This window comes from Equus caballus, chromosome 25 (assembly GCF_041296265.1).
Source record: "Equus caballus isolate H_3958 breed thoroughbred chromosome 25, TB-T2T, whole genome shotgun sequence".
NCBI lineage: Eukaryota > Metazoa > Chordata > Mammalia > Perissodactyla > Equidae > Equus > Equus caballus.
This window is the reverse complement of record NC_091708.1, coordinates 27,984,577-28,007,183: the sequence shown is the minus strand read 5'-3', so window position 1 is coordinate 28,007,183 and position 22,607 is coordinate 27,984,577. Positions and strand designations below refer to the sequence as shown.

Below are 22,607 nucleotides of genomic sequence, written 5' to 3'. Positions count from 1 at the left end.
GGACACTGCTTCAGCATGGCTTGACGAGCAGTGCCACGTCCACGCCCAGGATTCGAACTGGGAATACCCTGGGCCACCCCAGCAGAGTGCGCGAACATAACCACTCGGCCACGGGGCTGGTCCTGCAAATATATATTGATTATATATTATATGCAAGTGTAAGTCTATATGACATGTATTATATACTCTTCCAATATTCTATTCTGTAACCCAGGAGATAAACTCAGTAGTCTTCACAAAGCCAAGAGGCATGGAAGCATTTATTACTGATTGAAAGACACAACTAGTGCTACTGAAATATGCTTTGGCTAAAACACAGATTTAAAAACTTCCAAAACAACCAACATTTGAATCAGCCAAAACAGTTCAAAAGTTCAAATGAGCTGTTTTATGACATGACTATGTATGGGCTTTCTTGCTGTCTGGGAGGGTCACTTAAGCAGAGAATCCTAGAATATCAGAGCCAGAACACCCTAGAGATGACCTAATCTTGTCCCACTTTTTTCAGATGGGGAAACTGAGGCCCAGAGCAATAATAATAACGAGTGTGAGGATGATATTATTCAATATTGAAAATAGGTGGATAACGGAAACCTCCATTATTGGTAGTTTATTTAAAAAAATCAAGGATCTCAGAATTAGCTCTATGGAAAAAGGAATATATCTTCCATATTCAAATATGGCAATGGTTTTTATATAAGTGGCGTTATAATCTAATAGGGCATAAAACATGGTTTAAATATCATCTTACAATGGTCGTGGGCAGTAATGTGTAATAAGAAGAATTATGGAGCCCAGTGTAGTAACCTAAAAGCTTCCCAGGTGTATTCCCTTAGTGAAGCTACAATGCTTCTCTGACCCTCAGTCTCTTCATCTGTAAAAAGAGGGCAACACTCATGCCATCGCACACGGTGGTTGCAAGGATGTAATGAAATAGTGTCCATAAAGTACCGTGTACAGCTCCTCATATAGACTTGACAAAGGAAGGTCCAACCGTAGCTACAGATTGCATGAGACTCATTTCTGTCCACTATCACGAAACTGTACGCTGTGACAAGCTCAAGCGTGGGTGCGTGCCCCGGGCTCCTCCCCACTCCCTCAAATGCCTGTGTGTGCCTGTGGGTACTCATTGCATGCTAACCACCAAACAAATGGATGACTCAGAGCTTGGCAAGTATCCACAGCAGGCTGGAGAGCTAAGACACAGCTTATGTCTCAAAGATTAAGTTGTTACCTTTTTTTCTCTTGTGATGGACACCGTCCAGCACTGAGAAGAGACCTCAGAGACCTTTTCCCAGGAGATGCAGCTTCAAAGACGGGACCATGCGCTGGGCATGAACAATGTCAAAAAGCTGCTCCCCTACAGGGCACTGGAGCTGGGATAATGCCGCCTCCGGGCAGCTGGGCATGGCTGGCTCCCACAGAAGAGAGGCCGGACTGATCTGTGCTCCAGGCACAGTGCCCACCTGCTGAGAACTAATCCTGGGTTATCTCTCTGCTGGCCCTGGGAAACTCAAAACGCCCCAGGCTTTTGAAGGGCTTTATCTCCTCTTTCCAGGAACTCAGCTCAGCCTCTTTGCTTTCTCCAAGGTGCCACTGAGCAGCAGCTGCCCAGAGCACAGGCGAGCCCTGGTGGCATTTCCAGCCTGCCTGCCGGCGTAGCAGAGCCAGAATCAGAATCGTTCATCCTGCTCCCTCTTGCTCCCTGGGCTTCTGTCTCACAATTAGAAAATCCGTTTGGGGAGCGAAGCAAAAATCACACTTCACTAACAGCTGCTCTGTGTCGGGAGCAGGAGAGGAGGGAAGCGGGGATTCCTCCTTTCGCCATAAATTGTATGCAAATGGGCTCCTTTCTTGGCAGGGAGCAGGGAGTGAGTGCGTCTTTCATGAGCTAAGCCTGTTCCACTGGGAGGGCTGTTCCTTTAACTCACCAACTGAAAAAGTGGGAAAGGATGTCTGGAGGCGAGGCGTCCCATTACAGAGGAAGGAGCTCGCTATATAAGCCAGCCAAAGCTGGCTGCACTGGCCACAGCCTGCCTACTGTCACACGCTCTCCCGCGCGCAGACACACACCCGCCTCTCCTCCGCACAAAGACGGCGCGGGCGCGGGGTGACACTGGGGGGCAGCGCACGTGGGAGCCCCGCGGCTGCTCACATCCAGGTGCTTATTCCATGGAGCTGGTTCGCTCAAGGATCTAGGTGTTTCCCAGTTCCGGAAAGGTAAGTCCGTTTCACCGCCATCACCAAAGATCGTTATAATATACCGTTTGCATTCCTGTTACCAAATGGGTTGTGGTTTCATAATGATAAAACCTTTGCTTTATCTTCGCCGCTGGCAAAGTGGGGTATTTGTTATGATCAGATGCACCTTGCTGTTTCCTACTCTCCCCTCTTCCAGTCTTGTACATTTTTGTCTGTTTGTTTTAGTTCAATGAGTAGGCATACACGGAAAGAACTTTTTGTAAAGTTTTTATCTCTGCCGCTCTTCAGAGGAATAGCAAGGATTTTCTCTTAACTCCTTGCCTGGCTGATTCACCTGTGAATATTTTCCTTGGAGGATTAGGGAAGGAGAGTTTCAGAGTGGAGTTTATTCGTGGCCGGACTCTGGGATGGGTTAGGGGGAGACTGATAGTGGATTGTAGAGAGAACAATAAAATTTTATGTCTAAACAGCCCTTACCTTACAGTTTACAAAGAGTTTTGTATCCACCCCCTCCTTCCACAGCATTCCCTCTGTGGTCAGATGTGGAAACGGCCACGGGCTGGGGCACAGAAGCGAGAAGGTGACTCCTAAGGCCAGATGAACAAACTAGAGACTACAAGATGGAGGTGGTGGGCACCAGCTTCCGTTCTGAAGGGCAAGGGGACTCCCCGTGAATGCCTCTTGATTCACTGACCCTTGGTCTGGGGACATGTGCATGTTTGGAGTGCTGAGAGGCAGCAGTATCCCATATCTTTCTAGAATCGCCTCTCCCTCCTCACCTCTCATCGCAGAAAACCCTGAGAAACAGTTTCCCCCAGGGACGGGAAGCTCTACTTGGCAGTCTGTGGAAAGGGCACAGGGGTTCCCCGTCCCATTAGTATTGTAAGGAGATTAAGAGCTCAGGTTTTGAAGCCGGGGGTCTCTTTGGTATCCCCTCCACCACCACCAAAGATGTAACATCTTCGAGCCTCAGTTTCCACTTCTCTAAATTGGGGACAATGACTTATATTGTCATGATGAGGAGAAAATGAGGTCTAAAGAGTTGAGTAGAGTGAGTGCTTAGTAATTGAAATTTTGGATAATCAATGTCATTGCCAAAAACTGCCATCACTTTGGAAGTTAAAAGAGGCATTTAGCCAATCTTGGATTGTTTCTTGTGGGTTCCCCACCCCTCTGCCCCCCTCCTCTTCTTTTTATCTCACCTTGTCTGAGGGTGTCTCACTAGGCTGGCAGGTCAGAGACTTAGCTGTATTTTACAATCAGGAGGTTGTGTTGGCACAAGTTTGGAGAAAAGCGAGCAGCCTGGGGCTGGATATAAATGTCGGGCTCTGATTCCAGAATGCACAAGGTTTTGAGTTTGGGTATTTGCAGACGGCCATAAAGCACCATGCTGCCGGGGACTCTGCAAATGCTTTCCGTCTAGAGGGAGAGTGGGACGGGGACACCCCCCCCCCCCCACCCCTTGAAGAATGAATGCCTCTTTTTCATGTTTTGGTGGACCTTTTTTCCCTTTTTTATGGAGCTTTCCCATATGCGCTTTAGAAATAAAAACCTGCTGCCCACCCCAGCCAGCTTCCTGCCCAGTCCTGTGATATGGCAAGGCCAACTCAGGACTGGGGAAAGGTTTGTTCAGTGCTAAAGAAACATGTGGAAAGTTTGCTGGCATCCTGTGCATCAAGCCCTTTGTGGTAGAAGTGAATGAGTGCACTTTGACTCTGTGCGTTTCAGGGAGGTGACAACATTTGGGGGGGTGGCGGTGCACAAGAAGAATATTCTCTGGTTTGCTGGAACAGTGTGAATTGGATAAGGATTGAAAGGGGTGTTACCAGGTTGTACTGCCTAAAGTTTTTTTTTCTATGCTTTGTTTGAAAAATCTATCTTCCCTATCTTATCTTCCACTAACTGCTCCGTCCCCAGCCCAAAGGTTGCTTACCTTCCAGCCCTCGGCTTTGTGGTCCATAGAAAGAGGATGACCATCTTTGTCTCACAGGGCTCTTGTGATATTCGAATGAGATCATATATGGCAAACTCTTGGCATAGTACCTAGCACATAGTAACGACTCACTAAATAGAGGCTTTTCTTGGTATTCCTGTTTATCAATTTACAAGGACTTGGCCAAGATGAATGTTCTAAGACCATGGTTCTCAAACTTATTTTTAGCAGTGGAAATATTCATTAACTGAAATTGAAGGCAAAACCCCAATAAACAACAGGTAAATTTGGAGCTGTGTTGAGTGAAGAGGGGATGGACGGTCCAAAACTCACCCCATTGCTCTCAGCCTCTGGGACATTTCCACAGAATCCTGAATGACACCAAACACAGTGAAGAATCACGAAGCCGGGTGTTGTGTTTTCCAGGCTGCAATTTTGCACTTCAACAAGGATTTTTGACCCTCTGAGTCTCCATCTGTAGTAGGAGTTAGAGCAGCTCCTCAAGTAGTGCAGTAGACAGGAATATATGTGGGAAGCTTAAAATGCTCAACAAAGGATGATTAATTAATTTTAATGATAACAATAACCAAAACATACGGAGAGCCTACTCTCTAATCTATAGGCCCTTTGTGTACATCATCAAACTAAATAGCCACAACATGTCTCTAAGAGTGGTACCTATTGGACAAAGAGATGGCTCAAAGAGCGGAGAGAATGAGTAACTGTTCCAGAGTTCGAGAATTCGGATGAAACCTGTTGTCAGACACGGGTCCCCATGATCCCCAAGTAAGAGGCACATTCTGCCACGTTTCTTCTGAATGCTGCTGCTTCTTGCACTGCCTTTAGAAAGAAAACACTTCTTTCTGGGCTAAATCTGCCCTTCCAGCCAGACTGTGGCCACCCATAAATACAGCGGTAGCCTGATCATATAACCAGAATGGAATTTGGAAAGGGAATTCAAGCTGACAGAATGAAAAACATATCCCCCTTAATCCTACCCTTTCTAATGCTCACAATGAACTAAGAACACCTATTTTCTCCTCCCCCTGGATTTCTATAGACATCCAGCCATATTTTCTCATAGGAAAACACATCCAGCTGACCTAAGCACAAGTCCCTCCATACTGAAGCTAGATGTGTTTTCCTATGAGAGTAGCTGGAAGAGTAGAAAGCAGGTAACAAACATTTACTTGACTCTAGATATATAGTCCCTTTGTGATGAGAAAACACTCAAAGTCGTTAATGTTGAGGCTAACTACATATCACATATATGATAGGAGGGTTTGCCTGTGGTTTCTCATCTAATTCTGACTCTACCACTGCAAGTTATGAATGACTAGCTTCATTTTATGGACAGCGAAATCAAAGCCCAAAGAAGTTGGGTGACTCATCTGAGGGCTTTCCACAAGCGAGGAGCAGAGTTGGATTTGAACCCAAACTTTCTGACTAAACCCTATTATTCTTTCCACTCTGCTTCATTGCCTCCTGAAGTCAGGCTGGGCTGACCTCATAGAGAACTTTGAACGGTGACTTTCAGTGATTAGCTGAGGTGGTAGAGAAGTCCCCGACTGGCATTCGTGTCTATCAATTTTACAGAAAAGCCCTGTGTATATCGTTTCTCATGATGCTCAGAAAAGGTCAGCTCATGGTGGTGCAATTCTCTGCCTGGAAACAGAAAAGTTCAAATTTCAGCCCCAGAGAGAGACGAATGACACTAGAGGTAACAGTCGGGTCATTACTGCTGATTTCCATCCCAGAAAAGTAGGCACACACTTCACTGTGCTCTCCAGGTGGGAGCTCTGATTGGGAAGGCAGGGCTGGACCTGGACCTGCACCCTCTCTGAGAACCAGGTGAACTGAGCACCTGATTTTAAAAGGTCTGATGGGGAGACAAAGCCAAATTGGTGTGCCCAGCCTCAGAGCAGTGAATCCCATGACAATGAGGAAATGCTTGTAGGCTCTGAGTCACAAATTCCCCGGAAGCCTTAGAGATGAGAGTTTATAACTCAATCACCTCTCACTTTGAAAAGATCACAGGGAATCCCCTTGAATCTAATCCCAGGCCAGTTTGAACACCTTCAACATGTGGGAAACATTAGATGAAGGCTTCCTTTCAAGGAGGGAAACCCTCTTAACCTCCTACAAACTCCAGGCAATAATTCCACCCAAGACCAAAGACAGTGGTGGCCTTACGTACCAGAAAGGGGCCATACACACCTGTGCAGTCTTGGCAGAGGAGAAAACTCTACATGCCTACCTGATTCTAACCCCAGTGACCAGACTGTTTTTTCAGTTATGTCCTTATGCTTAGAAATCCTTTTTCTCTTTCCTTCCTCCTTGTCTCATATTTCTGGCCTCTATTTAAGTTTAGCAACAATCTAGTTCAATACTATCATTGCTCCCTTGGACTCTCCATCATGGAGTAAAAGCAAAATGCCTACGCTGAAAGCAGATTGTGAATGGAAAATTCCTTCCTTGTGTATTTTTAGTCTATTCGCAAGTGGAAATGAAGAAAAAAATTTCATGCCAAGTATTATTCCCATTTTTCAGATAACAGAAGAAGTTAGAGACAGCAGGCTACTTGCTAGAGGAATATTTACATTTTTAAAGGGTAGAGAGGGCAATGCTTAATACAGAGAATTGTCAATGGTGGACTTTAGACAAGGGAATAATTTGGTGGAAATAGGAGGGCTCAAATTTAATGACCCAAGGATGTCTTAAGGGGTAAAACCATTCTTGGTAGGTAGACAAATAAGATGGCAGAGACTGAATATTGAGTGCAAGTCAGTGTATTTTTATTCACGACTCTAGCCTACAGCTGCATCATAAGGTAGCTCTGGCTAATAGCATTGCACTGGGAAACTTTTCTAGGCATGCAGTGCGACATGAACACATGTCACCTCACTGCAAAAGCAACACGTCACAGCCAGAACAAGAGAGCCCACAGCAACACCAGACTCTCTGCCAGCCAGAGACCCTTAGGAACATTACAGCCAGGGAGGCACCAAGTAACAAAATAAAAACAACAATATTGATGATGATAATAATAATAACAAAGCGTGTGAGTACATCCAGACAAGGAAGCCATGACTTTCCAGCTAGGGAAGAGACAGCCTGGGAGAGGAAAATACTTCAGAAGCTTTGATGCAGCAGAGGGCACCCACCTGCTGGGAAGCTCAGGAAGTGAAACCAGCTCATGTGCTCACGTAGGAGTTGCCCCAAGGGAAGCAGCCCGCTCTCTGAGGTACTTATGTCCTGGGTCCTGGGATGGCCACACAGGTAATTCAAGGCAGAGATGTCACAGAAAAGTGCTCTAACTTATAGATAGATTGTTAAAAATAAAATCTCCCTACCCATAGGTTGTTGAAACTAAAGGGGCTCCTGGGTAAGCACTAAGCCAGGGGTTTGGAGACCGGATTTAAAAGGTTCCTCTGAGGTGATCTGGGCTTTGCCATGGAGAGATGGGGAAGCCAAGCACGGGCTCCTCTCAACCTTATGTCAACCAAACCCCTCCACTTTTATCTGTTTTCTACATTGAGCCTCCTCATAAAATGCCATTTGATGAAAGAGTTCTGTGGCAAAAATTTTTCTACATTGCTGGTCTGGTTTAACTCTCCTCATTTGAAAAATGGTGAAACTGAGACACAGAGACGGGAAAAGTCTTCCTAAGATCTCATGCCAGTTGGCAACAGGGTCAGGACTGAATCCTAGGTCTTCTGACTCTTGCTCTTGGAAGCCAGGGTTCCTGGCGTCAGAGTCAATGCATTTTTTAAAAAGAAAAAATTAACAGTCTTATTCTCTGGGCAGCCTTCACTCACATAGACTGAGCCAAGGAGTCTTCTGTATTAGTTATCTATTGCTGCCTAACAAATTACCACAAAACTTGGTGGCTTAAAACAACCCACATTTATTATCCTACAGTTTCTGTAAGTCAGGAACCCAAACACGGTTTAGCTGGATGTTCTACCTACGGTCTCTCATGAGGATTGGCCAGGATTGGGGTCTCATCTGAAGACTCAACTGGGGAATGATTAGCTTCCAAGCTCACTTATGTGGTTGTTGGCTGGATTCAGTTCCTTGCTTGCTGTTGGCTCAAGGACACCATCTATTCCTTGTGACTTGAGTCTCTCCAACATAGCCATTTGCTTCGTCAAAGCCAATGAGAGAAAGAGCTGGCAAGCAAGACAGACATCACAATCTCGTGTAGCCTAATTGTGGAAGTGATGCCCTATCACCTTAGCCATATTCTATTGATTAGAAGCAAGCCACCAGGCCATCTCACACTCAAGGAGAGAGAACTACACAAGGACGTGAATAGCATGAAGCAGCATCATTGAGGCCTGTCTTAGACTTTGCCTGCCACTGCCTCCAACACTCCAGTGTCACTGATTTCTGACCACTTATCAACAACAAGTTCACCCAACCCATCTGCATTTCTATTGATGAACAAACAATAATTATAGTAGTCACTAGGGTGGACTGAGTCTTATTTAAGCTTCCTATTAATTTACAAGGTGGAGCCAAGTGTTTTGAATTACATTTCATAGTTCATTGGGGTGCCATGATTCCTCTCAAATATCTTCCCAGGGCAAAATATTTCAAGGCAATGACTTCAAATGTATTTCATTCAAAGGCAAGAAATTCAGAGTGACCAAAACTGAAACTCATCCATTGTCCCCATCCCCAACTTATTTCTCTATCAGCAGATATAATGAAGACTAAAATCTAGGATTAATTCCTTCACTTTTTCTACCTCTCTCCTTACTACCTAACCATATACCAAATTTTGTGGACTCTACTGTCTTGACAAGTAAATCAGTTCACTGCCTTCCCAGCTTCACCATCATCATCCTAGTTCAGGCCATGGCATCTCACAGATGGACCACTACAACAGTTTCTTTCCCCATTGGCTCCCATCCCACCAACCTTCCCTTTCAATCTATTCCCCAACCCTGGCTTGCACAACATTTCAAGCCCTAAAGATTTCCAAATGGTGCTCTTCTGGCCACAGAAGCAATTCAAATCCCCAGCCTGGCATTCAATTTTTTCCATGATCTGGCTCCTGGTCTCCAAACAGACCTTGTACTTCAGTTCTAATTCATGCTCTTCACATCAACCATTTCATGTTTTTAATGCCCTGGCAAATGCCATTCCCTCTTTCCTCGAATGTCCTTCCCTATGTTTTTCACTTACTCATTCTCCTTTCAAAATTCAGTTCAGGAACCATCTCCTCCAGGTAGATGAGATGTCCCTTTACTGTCATTCCATTTCGCCTCATGGTTTTTTTCTGTCATTCCTCTATCATCCTGGAATTGCCTGTCTGCTCAGAGGTCAACTCCTCCTGCCCATGAAGTTCTTGAAAGGAGTATTTGTATCTGGCTTACATGTAATCGAACACAACTGGAATAAAATTAACCTTCAACAACAGACAGTAATCCATGCTGTGTCCCAGATTTGGACTTCTACTTTCTCACCAGAGATTATTCAGAAAGCCCAGAATTTGAAGTTGTTTTCATGCTTTGCCCTCTAGGCTCTCAACTTTTCAGAGTGATATCATAACACATGACAGGAAGAAGCCAGTCCAGCCCTGGGACAGGAAACGGTCTCAGGACACAGACCTCAAGGAATGTCCTTGCTTTCGGAGGTGGCCCCCAGGGTCAAAGCATGCACTGCCTCAGATTTTGAAAAACCAGTACCAAGGACAGAGGAGGCCTGTCTGGGGATTTAAGGCTGAGTCACAAGAGATAGCAGAAAATCTGGAAGTTATAACTAGGATCAGTCTATAACTAGTGGGAGGATAGAAAGGACTCAAGGAAAGGATGGAGACAAAGAGCTCTCTGTCTTAAAACATGGAGAAATTCACAGCCCAGGGGAAGAATTGGAAAGTGGTTAAGAGTGTGGCTTCAGTATCAGAAAGTTCTGGGTTCAAGTGCTTGCTATGTGATTTTGGCCAAGTTATTTAACTTCTCTAAGCCTCATTTTCCTCATCTGTATTAATGGCAAAGTTGTCTCTACTTCATAAGGTTATTTTGATGGTTAAATGACATAGTTAAAGTGCATTGATTAGCACAGAAATTGGCACTCAATATCAATGTTCTATTGTCGTTGTTGTTGTTACCTATTGTTGAAATAGTTCTTAGTAATAAGACTCCACCAGAGAAGTAGCTGCCAAAAGTGTGTCCTGTGGAATAGCATTCTCATAAGATGCATCTAAAAATGTGTTCTGTGGCCAAATGAGTTTGGGGAACACTTGAGAATATGTCCCATTCTTAGAAATTCATGGCCCACATGTTCATTCAATACGAGGTTCTAAGGGCTGGAGATACAGGAGAAAGCAAGACATGCAAGGTCCTTTTATTCATGGAGCGTACATTATGGTGGAAGAAAGTAGGCAATAAAAAGGAATCAAAGCTTATAGTACAATTTTAGGTAGATACTTGCTAAGAGGAAATACTAAACACGATGAGGCAACAGACAATGACTGGTGGTGCTGCTTTAGATAGGGTGGGATGTGGAGATGATATTTGAGCAGAGATCTGAAAGAAATGAGGAAATGAGCCTGTAGACAGTGGCTAGGACTTAGGATTTTATGCTGAGTGTGACAAGGAGCCAATGGGAGATTTTGGGTAGAAGAGTACGTGATTGGAAAAATCCTGCAGCAGTTAATCTATTCAGATTTGTTTAACCCTGTATCCCCAAACTTGTTTGACTACAAAATACCCTTTTCCACAGGGCATCTACCTAAAAACATCTTAGATTATCGTCTGGTAAATTCTTCACTGGAGCACAAAGCTTTGTGGATGTTAAAAGCACTGTAAATTTGTTCTCACTCATCTAGACCTGGGGTAAAAAGGTAAACGAGCCACTTGGGCTAAAAAAGGCATGCCCAGAGTAGGAAAACCTAGCTCTAGAGGTAGAGACGAGTGGAGCATCACCCTAATTAGCCACTCTTTTTGGCTAAAATGATCCACGAGCACAGCCAAGCTTCAACAGACTCTGGAACCCCATCGCAGGCCAAAGGAAACTCGCCAGCATCTGCCCAGAAGCTAATAAGCGTTTGCAAACAATGCACCTTGGCTTAAGCACGCTCCAGAGGGGAAGTGTGCAAAACTTGAGGGCCAGCCAGAGACTCTGAGAGAAAGACAGAGGTCAAATATTTCAGTGCTTACACGTGGCTAGCCACCAGATTGCTGTGGAAGATCTAGGAAGTGGAAGGTGAAGCTTTCTGCTTAAGCTCTGATCTCCCTCTTTATCAAGCAGTGCTAATTGAAGTTTTCACCTAATATGAACTGCAGGAAGTTGCCTCATGAGTCACCCCAGAGTAGTAGCTGAGAACACATATTTTAGAGTCACATGTTAGGTCTAAAAGCTGGCTTTCCCTTTTAATGCAGCCGCTGAAACTCCCTGAGTCTGAATTTAATTTCCAAATAGGCTCACCAGGGTGTCATGACAAATGATAAGATAAATGATAGCATGTATAAAAAAAGCATCTAGCATAAAGCTTGGCATAAATCAGGAATGTGGTAGGTTCTCAACAGGACGTTGGTTTCCTTCCTGTCCAGTTCAATCTGTATGTGGTTTTATAATAGTAGTTGTCATTTATTGACTAACTGCTATATTCCAGCAGGGTCAGCAAAGTCCCACGTGGCTGCCTATTTTTGTAAATAAAGTTTTATTGCAACATAGCCACGCTCATTCATTTATGTCATATCTGTGGCTACTTTCTCTACAATAGTGGAATCGAGGAGTTGTGACAGAGACGGTCTGGCTGCAAAGCATAAAATATATACTATCTGGTCACTTAAGAAAAAATGTACTGACTCCTGCCAGTCAGTGTGCTAAAGTTATATACATAATTTCTCATCACCACAGCCTAGCAAGGTGAATATTATTATACTTATACATATAAAGAGATTGAATCAGAAATAAAAGTTCATCCAGTAAGTCTCTCTAAAAACATAATGCCAAACTGTCTAGCTGTAGGAAGCTTAGAAGAATGGTAGAAGAGCTATTCATTTGTATGACCCATCTTGATTTGTCCCTGGCTACCTCTGACTTTCATCTCTCTTGGGCTAATTTCTTGACTTTCCTGCCACATGCTGAATTTAATGATCCTGTCTAGAAGGGATTTTCCCCCTTTTCTTTCTTTGTTCTTTTGTTCATTTAACTCCATTCTTTCAAAAATAAAAGTTGTCATTTCAAGACCCTCTGAAATGCTATCATGACTTGATTAATTTCTTGGAAGGCGTATTTTTTTTTAAGTCAGTACATATCATGAGGCCCAATTTTCCAGAAAGGAGAGATTCTTAAGCTCCCCTGTCTGCTACTTCTCACTTTATCTCCCTCTCACTTACTCACTTTCTCTCCAGGCCAGACTCAAGGAGAGTAAGCTATTTCTAGGGGCTTTAAAGACTTGCCCGAGACATGAATATTGTAGTGCATTTGGCTTTGTGCCTTCCCTCAAGTTCAAAACTGTAAATTCAATCATCGTATACACCCCCAATTCCCCAACACCATCCTTCCAAGAGGTCCCATTTTAGGAATCCAACAACTCTACTTACATCAATGATGTTGGATTCCCCTCTGATATTTATTGAATAAATATTGTTTAAACTAAGCAATAAACCTTGCCTCAAAAGATAATTTGGTACAGCAGAAAAAGCATAGAGTTTGGAATTACAAGATTGTGTTTTTAATTCTGAGTCCAATAATTACCCTCTGGGCAATTTATTTAAATTCTCAAGCCTTCAGTTCTCTTAACAGTAAAATACGAACAATGCTTTCAAACTTATAAGGTTGGTGTCACAATTAAATGGCATCTGTAAAGTGCCAGGTACAGGATAAATGTCAAACTAGTTGCATCACTTTTAGTTTAAATTGCTAGAGAGCCTTCATCCTGGAGCATCATGCTTGTCATAGACAGGTCATAGGTATATCATTACTCCCACCTCATATGAGGGAGATGAAAAGAGAAAGGGTCAGGATTTGTTCCAAATCTGCACTTCTGCCATTGTGTGCCATCAAACCCAACCCTGTGACATAATTCACACACAAAATAATCAAGTAAGCTTGGGAAACACTCTATAAACTCTCGCCTTCTTGGAGATTTCTAATGAACATGAGCACATTAAAGACCCTGGGAAATCCTGAAGTAAAGAAAGTTGTGTCATTTGCTTGGTTTAAAATAGCATTTTCTGAACATGTTTAATTAGGAATTCTTTCTCCCATGCATTAATACCTGTCAACATGTTGTGGATTACACATTAGAAAATGCCACTGAAAGTTACACAGCCAAATTAAACCCAAGTCAAGTTTAGAAACATCTCTATGCTTCAGACTCATGTGCAGCTTCTCCTTTTCTCTCTGTAAGTCGTAAAGGTCCTTCATTGGCGATAGTTATTCTGGACTCCGACCACTGCTTCCTTTTGAAGTCAGTTCTTTTAACTTAGTCATGCAAAAGCCACCCTTTGACATCATTAAAGGATAGCAGCAATGCTGATGGTAAGGAATGAGATCTCTGACACATGAGTCAGATTACTTCAATTAAATTCCTCTCCCCCTTTCTAGTTGCAAGGCCTCGAGCTGTGTGAGCATCTCATCTGTTTTCTCATCTGTAAACTGACAAAACTAAAGGCAACTATTTCAGGGATCTTGGAGAGGATATAATAAGATAATCCATATAAGACACACAAAGCAGTTCCTGGCACACATGTATTCAATCAGTGTTAGTTATTATCGTAGCATTTAAATGGCCCCATATTGAGAAAGAGAAAGTAGACAATGAAAGTATGTTTGCCTTGCCTGGGATCACACAAACTACTTACTGGAGTAGTCTTAGTGTTCCCTGGAAGACCAGTTTCCTTCTTCCAGTCTTAGAGGCATATTTTCATTTCGGGAGTCAACTTCTATCAAAATGGATCAAACTTTATTGAACTTGATTCTAACAGGCTTTTATGATCGTCAGTGATTCCATCTGGTTCCTTCTGACACAAGCCTCAGTCAAGCAGCATTCCATTCATTTGAATATCAGCAGATTAGGCTGGAAAAATTGCCAAAGCTATCCAGTCTTGCTATGCCAAATATTTGGCACACATAGCAACACTCCCCTACTTCTGTACCCATGGTAGACATTGCTAATCCATCACAGCACCTTTCCCCTTGAGTCCAAACATGGCCACAGAATCTTTCTCAAAGCGGCTCCAGGCAGCCCCATCAGCTAATTGAAGTTGACACATAAACTGAAACTTAACTGCCTTCCCAAACCAATTCAACCTCTTAACCAAACCTTGAAAGACCTCTACAAAATTATTGTCTTTTTTTTTGAAACGTGTTCAATGTCATGGAGCTCCCTAACAGGGGAGGATGAGAAGAAAGAGGAAAGAAAAGGAGAATAGATACTGACATTTGTTGGTAGCGTTTATGATTAATATCCCAGGCATTTATAACTCCATTGCCCCATTCACTGTCTCCAACAACCCTGGAAAGATCTCCGTTCAACAGCTAAAGAAGCCACGGTTCAAAATAGTTATAGGACTTTGTCCAAGGCTCCCCAGCGGGTAAGCGGAATTTGATGTCAGGTCTACCTGATTCTAAAGGCTGTGTTCTCTTCTCTCCCATCAGAGTGGCTCCTTAAGAGTTTTCAAGGCTACATCTCTGGCATTGGGTGGCCGACAGTTTCACAAAGGCCACCATGTCACAGAGCCCTTTTCAGAAAATCTCTTATTTAGGGTTGAGTTATAAGTCCATCTATAACCTGTCCTTCTTAGATAAATCTCTTTCATTCTTTTAACCTGGGCTCAAGAACCCACTTTCCAATATTTGTGAAAGAGTCAACGAGATTGCTTAAAATTCTGGACAAAGGCCAAAACAGAGAAGGTCATGGTTCCGTTGGGAAATGAATTCAAATCTATTTTTGAAACAATTTTCCAGAACCTTATAGAAATCTATACTGTTGCCACTTGGTCAGACCCACTTTTTATTTTCCTTGCAGTCTGGGCAAGACATAGAAGAGAGAAAGCAAGCGTTATGCAGAGTTTTTATTTCAAAAATTGAAACCAGACCACGCCAGGGAAGTTTGTGGTCTGAGTGTATCAATGGATCTAGTCATACTTCATCTGAGCTTTTCTTAGGTATACTAAACCACAAATATGAATCTCATTATTGTGTCTGGATGGAAATATTTTATGGATTAAGATTTGTGGGCTTAATTTGGTTGGTAATGAAATGTCTGTTCGGGGGATGGGGGAGAGGAAGCCATGAAGCATCACGAATGCTTAAGCCAAACAACTAAAGAAAGAAACACTGAGTATTTAGGGAGTTTGTACTTAATATTGACCATTTGACTTGGGTCTAAAATGAAATCCAAAATTAAGTTTGGTAGAAATATTGCCAAATTAGCAATGGGCCATGTATCACCAGAACCAAAGACACTCTAGAATTGGAGCCACACGCACTTGTTTATTTTACAAGAGAGTGGATGTGAGTTGCCTAAGGTCACACAAGAAGTGGTTGTGTGACTCAGAGCTCATCTTCTAGCTCTTCAATCTATTGCATGTTTTACTACGTGGCCCCATGAGAGCCTCAAATCTTCAGAAGCTTAAAAATAAGTGATAAAAATCAAAATACAAAAAGAGAGAGTGACCTAAATTTAACAAACAATAAATATGGCAATGAAATTGCAAGTGTCACTGACTAATAACCCAAGATGCTTCTTTTTTTTTTTTTAAAGATTTTATTTTTTCCTTTTTCTCCCCAAAGCCCCCCAGTACATAGTTGTATATTCTTCGTTGTGTGTCCTTCTAGTTGTGGCATGCGGGACGCCGCCTTAGCGTGGCTTCATGAGCAGTGCCATGTCCGCGCCCAGGATCCGAACCAACGAAACACCGGGCCGCCTGCAGCAGAGCACGCGAACTTAAGCACTCGGCCACGGGGCCAGCCCCCAAGATGCTTCTTTCACCCCAACACCAGAGTTCGACACTGAGTATATCCCAGGCCTGATCAAGTCCATGCTGTGCCAAAGGTCCAGTCGAGTTTACCTTGCTCATATAGAAAGCTTGTGTCAAAGCAGACATGCTGGGCTCTCAAGAACTTTTGGGGTGTTAACTAGAATCTCATGGGAAGAAGTAAGGTCTATCTTGGCCACTGTTATAACCCCATGCTCAGTGTGGTGTCTGGCACATAGTATGTACTCACTGAATATCTAAGTGAATAAAAGTGAACTAAATCCAGGAGTGCAGCGATGATGAATTCCTTCATACATCTTGCCTTAGGAGAGATCACAGGAGAACTAATTACATTAGGTCTATCAGGAAAATAAGAGTACTTGTTCATTCATTAATTTCACAAATATGAGCACCTGCTGTATGTAAGTTCAAAATCAAGAAATATGTTCAATTTTATTTTATTCAAATATAAATATATTGTGCATTTACTGTGTTCCAGACACAGTGCTTGGTGCTGGGTTTTAAGAGATGAATGACTCAGGTGCTGGCCTGATGGTGTAGTGGTTAAGTTTGCATGCTGTACCTCAGCAGCCTGGGGTTTGTGGGTTTGGATCCCAGGCACGGACCTAGCACCACTAATCAAGCCTTGCTGTGGAGGCGTCCCACATACAATATAGAGGAAGACTGGCACAGATGTTGGCTCAGCAACAATCTTCCTAAAGGAAAAAGAGGAAGATTGGCAACAGATGTTAACTCAGAGCCAATCTTCCTCACAACAAAAAAAGAAAGAAAAAGAGATTAATGACTCAGATATAGTCCCTGCCCTCATGGAACATAACTGTCTATGTATAGTCTAACTGTATGCGTTCTAACTACATAAGGAGTAACCATATGTACACTAACTGCTTACAGTCTAAGATAAATACAGGACAGAATTTGCTGATTGCTCTAAAAGAGGAAGATATACATACATCATAAAGCCACTCAAAACCATTTTTAGAATGCCATATGATACAAATAATATCAGATCAAGTACTGAGAGAATTCAGGAGAGGGAAAAGTTACCTGAGAAAATTTCTAATAATAGATTTCTTTTTTTGAGCTTTGTCTTGAAGCACAGATTGATTTGTCCACTGGGAGATGGCAAAAGGGCTTTCGAGGAGCCTTCGAGGCATCTGGATCCTCTCCCAGTGACCAAGATAGGACATCTGCAAGGTGTCTGTCAGTGTGTTTCATCACCATAGCACCCACAGGATGTCTGCCACTGTAGGGCCCTCGTTCCAGGGTGTTGATAGTATTCTCTTTTGAGCCAAGTGTTTGAACGTTATATAGACAGAACTTGGGTCTGGTCTTGAACCATAGGTCCTTTCCCTGGCCCTCCAGCACAAAGGGCTGTATAAAATGGTGGTTCAGAGCACTTTGGACTCAGATGGACCTGTGTTCAAATCCTGACTCCACTACTTAATAGTTATTCTATTCTAATTATTCTGTGCTTCAGTTTCCACATCTGCAAAACCAGAATAAAGACACTACCTCATATCAATTTGTGGGAATTTGCGGTTGGAGATTTTAAAATGCTTAGCACAGGCTTTGACAAGATAAGCACTCAGTGAATGATACTCAATGATATCTTTATTACTTTTATTATTATTTTATCATTTCAACCTCTTCTTGATCTTTCAAGGCCTTTTCAATTAATGTTCAGTGATTCTAAGCCTTCCTCCTCCAGGAAGCCCCCTGTGAACTTCCAAGCTCAAAGGAACACTTCTTTCCTCTATTCCTTCATTCAGACCAGCACTGCTACTGAACTTCGCTGTGTATGCACTTCTAGTTTGTGAGACTTCTGGAAAGAGAGGCTAGACCCTTACTCTGGGTAGTCTCCCCAGCACCCAGCATACATGCAGCACATAGTAAGTAGACAGCAAGTAGCTCTCGCAAGAATCTTAACATTTCTACTCTTGCTATTGACTTAGGAGTGTGCACCATGTTCTCAATACGCAGCGACACTTAAGAATATCACCAATATTGAATCCACAATACATGGATTTAAAATCAATTGTGTCTTGTGACCATTCAGGAGGAAGTTATAAGCTTTATGATTATAGAGAACATGCTTAGCTTCTTCATTGTTGTATCCATCATGCTTAACTCAGGGCTTGGCACATAGTAGGTATCTAATAAATATGTACTGACAAGATGGATAGTTGGATAGATGGATGGGTTGATGGATGGGTGGATGGATGGATGGATGGATGGATGGAAAACTGAAGAAACTGCACAGGACCAAGAAATCTGGATATCTCTTAACACAAATGCTCTCCAAGATCCCATTGCTGATATTTGTCTCTGGGGACTATTATGATGACCTCAGACTAAGAATTACGAGAATCCTTTCATATGCATTTATTTTTGAAGACCTCCCAGTGGCCTTCAGGAAGAGATAAACCTCAATCAAATTCATTGACCAAAAAATAGGATCTCTGGGTTTTAATATTAGCTGGTGACCTTCTCTGTGTGTATCAGTTCAGTTATTCTTTTTCATGTCATGTTATATCTCTACTTAATTGGACGTGGCTGCCTGGAGTGATGTACTCACAACAGTTCTGAAGTGGGGCTCCACAAAGGTGTGTAGGCATTGATTAGCAACATCTGCCACGTACACCAAATCTGTGGGGGTGCCACAGATTTGCCACCCCTGGACTCCATGATCTCCTACAGTTGCTTCTAAGCCCTGCTCAAGTCTGATTTTGATTTTACAATCCCATGTCTGTCTGCATCGATGGAAAGTGCTGAAATACTGAGCCAACATTTCCCGTCAGGAGCAGTGTCTTGAAAACTAAACCGCAGGCAGCCTGTTCTGGAGAAAGACCTGGCTGAGCAGCATGGACAACCATCCCAGTGGCAACGCTGCCTCTTGGCCAGGGGACTGGTCTCCCAGAAAGGAGCTCCACCCTAGGCTCGTGAACTTGCTTTTCCTGCTACTGAATTAGAATAGATAGGCTAGGAGGAAAACCAGGAGTGTGGCCACAGCCTCCTCACCCCCTAAGGATCTCAGAGAATTCCTGACTCCTGACAAACTGAAACACTGAGAATTACCCACTTCCAAGGGAAAAGTGACAGAGGGCAAGAGGGAGCTCCCCAAAATTCCCTTATGAATCCCTCATCCTTCAGAGACTAGCCTTCCACTGTCTCTTTCAAACAAAAGACACAAATCACATAATAACAATACACACCTGCTACCTGTTACCTCCTGTTCAGCACTGTCCTAAGTGTTGCGCCTGCATTATCTCATTTAATCTCATTTTTTCTCACTTGCAATTGAAAAAACTATATAATAGTGTTGTCACTGTTGTCATTTTACAAACAAGAAAGTGGAGGTGCAGAAAGACAGTGTTACATATCTAAGGTCATAGCCACTCGATGGAACCATATGAAGTTGCCCCTATCCAACCATCTTTGGCCTATGGAAATGGAAATCCCATATGATTCAAACTAATAGCAAGTGGCAGAACCAGAATCTATAGTATTTGACTAATTCTAGAGCAGATATCTCAAACATTACACAGCCTCTCCTTGGAGATTTGTCGGTTTTAGCATTTATCATTCTTCCCTTTCAGTATCTCTTTACGTGTCTGTTTCCTTTACTAGACTGTGAACTCATGGAGAGCAAGAACTATCCATCACTGGACTGAAACACCTCACTCCCTCTTGGGTTCTCCCATGGCCTGGTCTTAATGCTCATTCAACTCGCCTCTCTTGAATGCAAGAATGAATGGTTTTAAAAATGAGTTAATCCTCAGGACACTAAGATGATTGCTGGATCCACTAGCATCCTAACTGGGAACCCATTAAGCCACCGTGCTACCTAAATGGATAAGCACTTTTCAGTGCTGGAATTTAAACATCTAGGTCCTGTAGGAGCTTTGGTTTAGCAGCAGAGTTTTCTCAATTCTTTTAAGACACAGGTTGTGCTGGACTCACTCAAGGGTAAGGATCAGATGTCCTCGGAAAAAATCCACACTTAAGGCTGTTTCCTGGCTCCTCTCTCCTCCTGACACATTCCGAAAAGGAATTTATGGATGTTGGGAAGAACAAGGGGTGAGGAATTTCTAGAACCTTTAAGAACGCCCATGTAAGCAACTCCATGCATAACTGACTGTGCACAATAAAATTCTCTTGCCTGTGAGCAAGAAGAAAAATTTAGTGTGAGCTGCCTCATGTGTTGCCAAAATGATGTGGAAAGAAATTCATCTGCATTTCTAAACAGTAGGAATCCTCCTCGTTCCCCCAAACCTAGGATATTTCATGTACATGCCTAATAAACAAGATAAATATATTCTGTGAGCTACTAAAAATGAAGTCATAATAACTAATTCTGAAATATGATTCTAAGCAGTTGGAAGTTTTATCTTTATCTAAAAGTGATGTTGTTTATTCTCCAGCTGTGACCTAGGAAAAAATCCAAAGATTGTTGATTCCTTTAACTAGCAATGGTCTTTGTCGTGTGGCGAGTGCCTAAAAATAAACGTTAGTTTATTCCATGCCGCTTCCAAAAGGTTAGCTACCAAACAGTTCTACTGGGGGGGAAAAAAAGAAGATTTGATAACAAGGGGCACCTTAAAGTATAAAATTATTAACCAAAAGCCCTTGGGACGCCGCTGCCATGATACTCCTCTACTGACCGTGATGGTTTCCCTGCCTCTTAAATGAAGTGTAACCTCAGAATAATGTTCTGAATAAAAACCTATAATGCCCAAATCTGGAGAATCATCCTACTCTGGCAACGTCTAATACCGAAGAAATTGAAACGAGAACTAATTTTTATCTTTCATCAGTAACGAAATCCTAACATCTTAACACCCTCTCCTGCCAAAAAAAAAAATAAGCCTTCAGGATCATTGTTTTTTTATTTTTTGGGGGGGTCAGGTGCCATAAATGTGCCAGATATTTGGAGACCAAAGTGCTAAATACAGAAGCCTGCATTCTGCCTAGTTATCTCAACTCATGATACTGTGAGCAGTCAGGCACCTAGACTTAGGGAGACGTGACATTGCTTCCTAGGCAGCAGCTACTCTGCACATTGACCTTCAAGGCTCTCCTCACTGTGATTTGACCAACTCCACGTGCTCTCTCCTTTCCACTCCCCTACATACGTGTCTTTACACCTCAGTAGAACTAGACCTCCAGTATTCCATACATGTTACCCACCTTTCTCTAAGTCAGGCAGCTACAAAGGGAAGCTGCTTTATTTTTTTATTCTCCTCATCACCCATGTCTTCCAACTCCCTTGACTTTTCTCATGCTCTTCCCTCTTTCTAGACTTCTGTAGGCTTCAAATTCTACCCACCTCCTCAGTTGTATCCGTCTGCGTTTTAGAATCCTACCTATCCTTCAGGTCCATTTCAGATGCCATCTCTTTTGAGGATTCTTTCTCGAGCACCTCAGAAGAATGTAGCTTCCCTCCACCTACGTGACCAATTTCTCTTGTTTTCTATTACATCATTATTATAGTCATAATATACTTCCCTGATGCTCCCATCCCCTACCATACATTAAGCTCCTAGTATGTACCTGGCACCATGCTAGTAGCTTAATATATTTTCTCACTTCATGCCATCCTCCCACAACACTGTGAAATAGAGACATGTATAGCCATGTAGGAAATGAGGTAAGTGAGTCTCAGAGGGCAAAAGTGAATGGCTACAGGCAACAGCTACTAAGTGGAAGAGCTGGATTCTAGCACAGGTCTGTTTCTCTCCAAAGAACAGGCTCTTTCTCCCGCACTCAGCTGCTTCATCAACATAATTGTTTAAGACTGCTGAATGAAATGGACTGAGTCCCTCAAAAACTGCGGAGCAGAAGAGTGCAGGGTCAACAAAAAATGGACAGTCATGAGTTAACTTTGACAAGGTCTACCAGCTCCCAAGAGAAGGGTGAGGCAGAGTAAGTCAAGATGTTAGGTGTGGACAGAGTAGATCCTGGAGAAATCTATCTTTTGTTTGATTTGAGGAGAAGAAACTCATGGAGATCTTGGGACTCAAAGGTATTCAGAGAGAGGAAGAAGAAAAAATTTCCTATCTCAAAGGTAGAATGGGGGGAAAGGATGCTGACCTGGGACAAGGTAGACATCCCTTCATATTTGAGGAGGATAGTAACCATGAACACCATTCTCCATTGGTACCTGGATGTGTTTGAACATGTAAGGTATGGAAATTACAGTGCACATACCTATTTGCTTATGTTCAGCTGAGTTAATGAAAAGTATCATCTTCTCTCTCTCGTCTCCTGGCAACTGCATTGGAGGTACTCACCCATTTTCATTAGACAGGAGACTGAACAATAGCTAACTTTCTTAGAGACTCTCTTTGACCTCTCTGAGCCTCAGTTTCCTCATTTGCACCATGGGCTTAATATCACCAAGCAGCCCTCTAAACCAGTCCTGCTCAGTAGAACTTTCTGCAACGATGGAAATGTCCTTTATCCACACTATCTGATATTACAGACAATATTAAGCACTCGAAATGTGGGTA

The 22,607-nt window shown here is 42.8% G+C and overlaps 1 protein-coding gene across 6 annotated transcripts in view; it reads left to right on the top strand.

Moving 5' to 3' along the window:
• Positions 1-1,856: 1,856 nt before the first annotated feature.
• TNC (tenascin C) overlaps positions 1,857-22,607 on the top strand; it is a 91,029-nt gene continuing 70,278 nt past the window's right edge. For all 6 annotated transcript variants that reach the window (XM_023628749.2, XM_023628747.2, XM_023628744.2 and 3 more), the window contains exon 1: positions 1,857-2,220. The gene's annotated coding sequence lies outside the window, so the exon portion shown is untranslated. The remainder of the gene's footprint in view (positions 2,221-22,607) is intronic.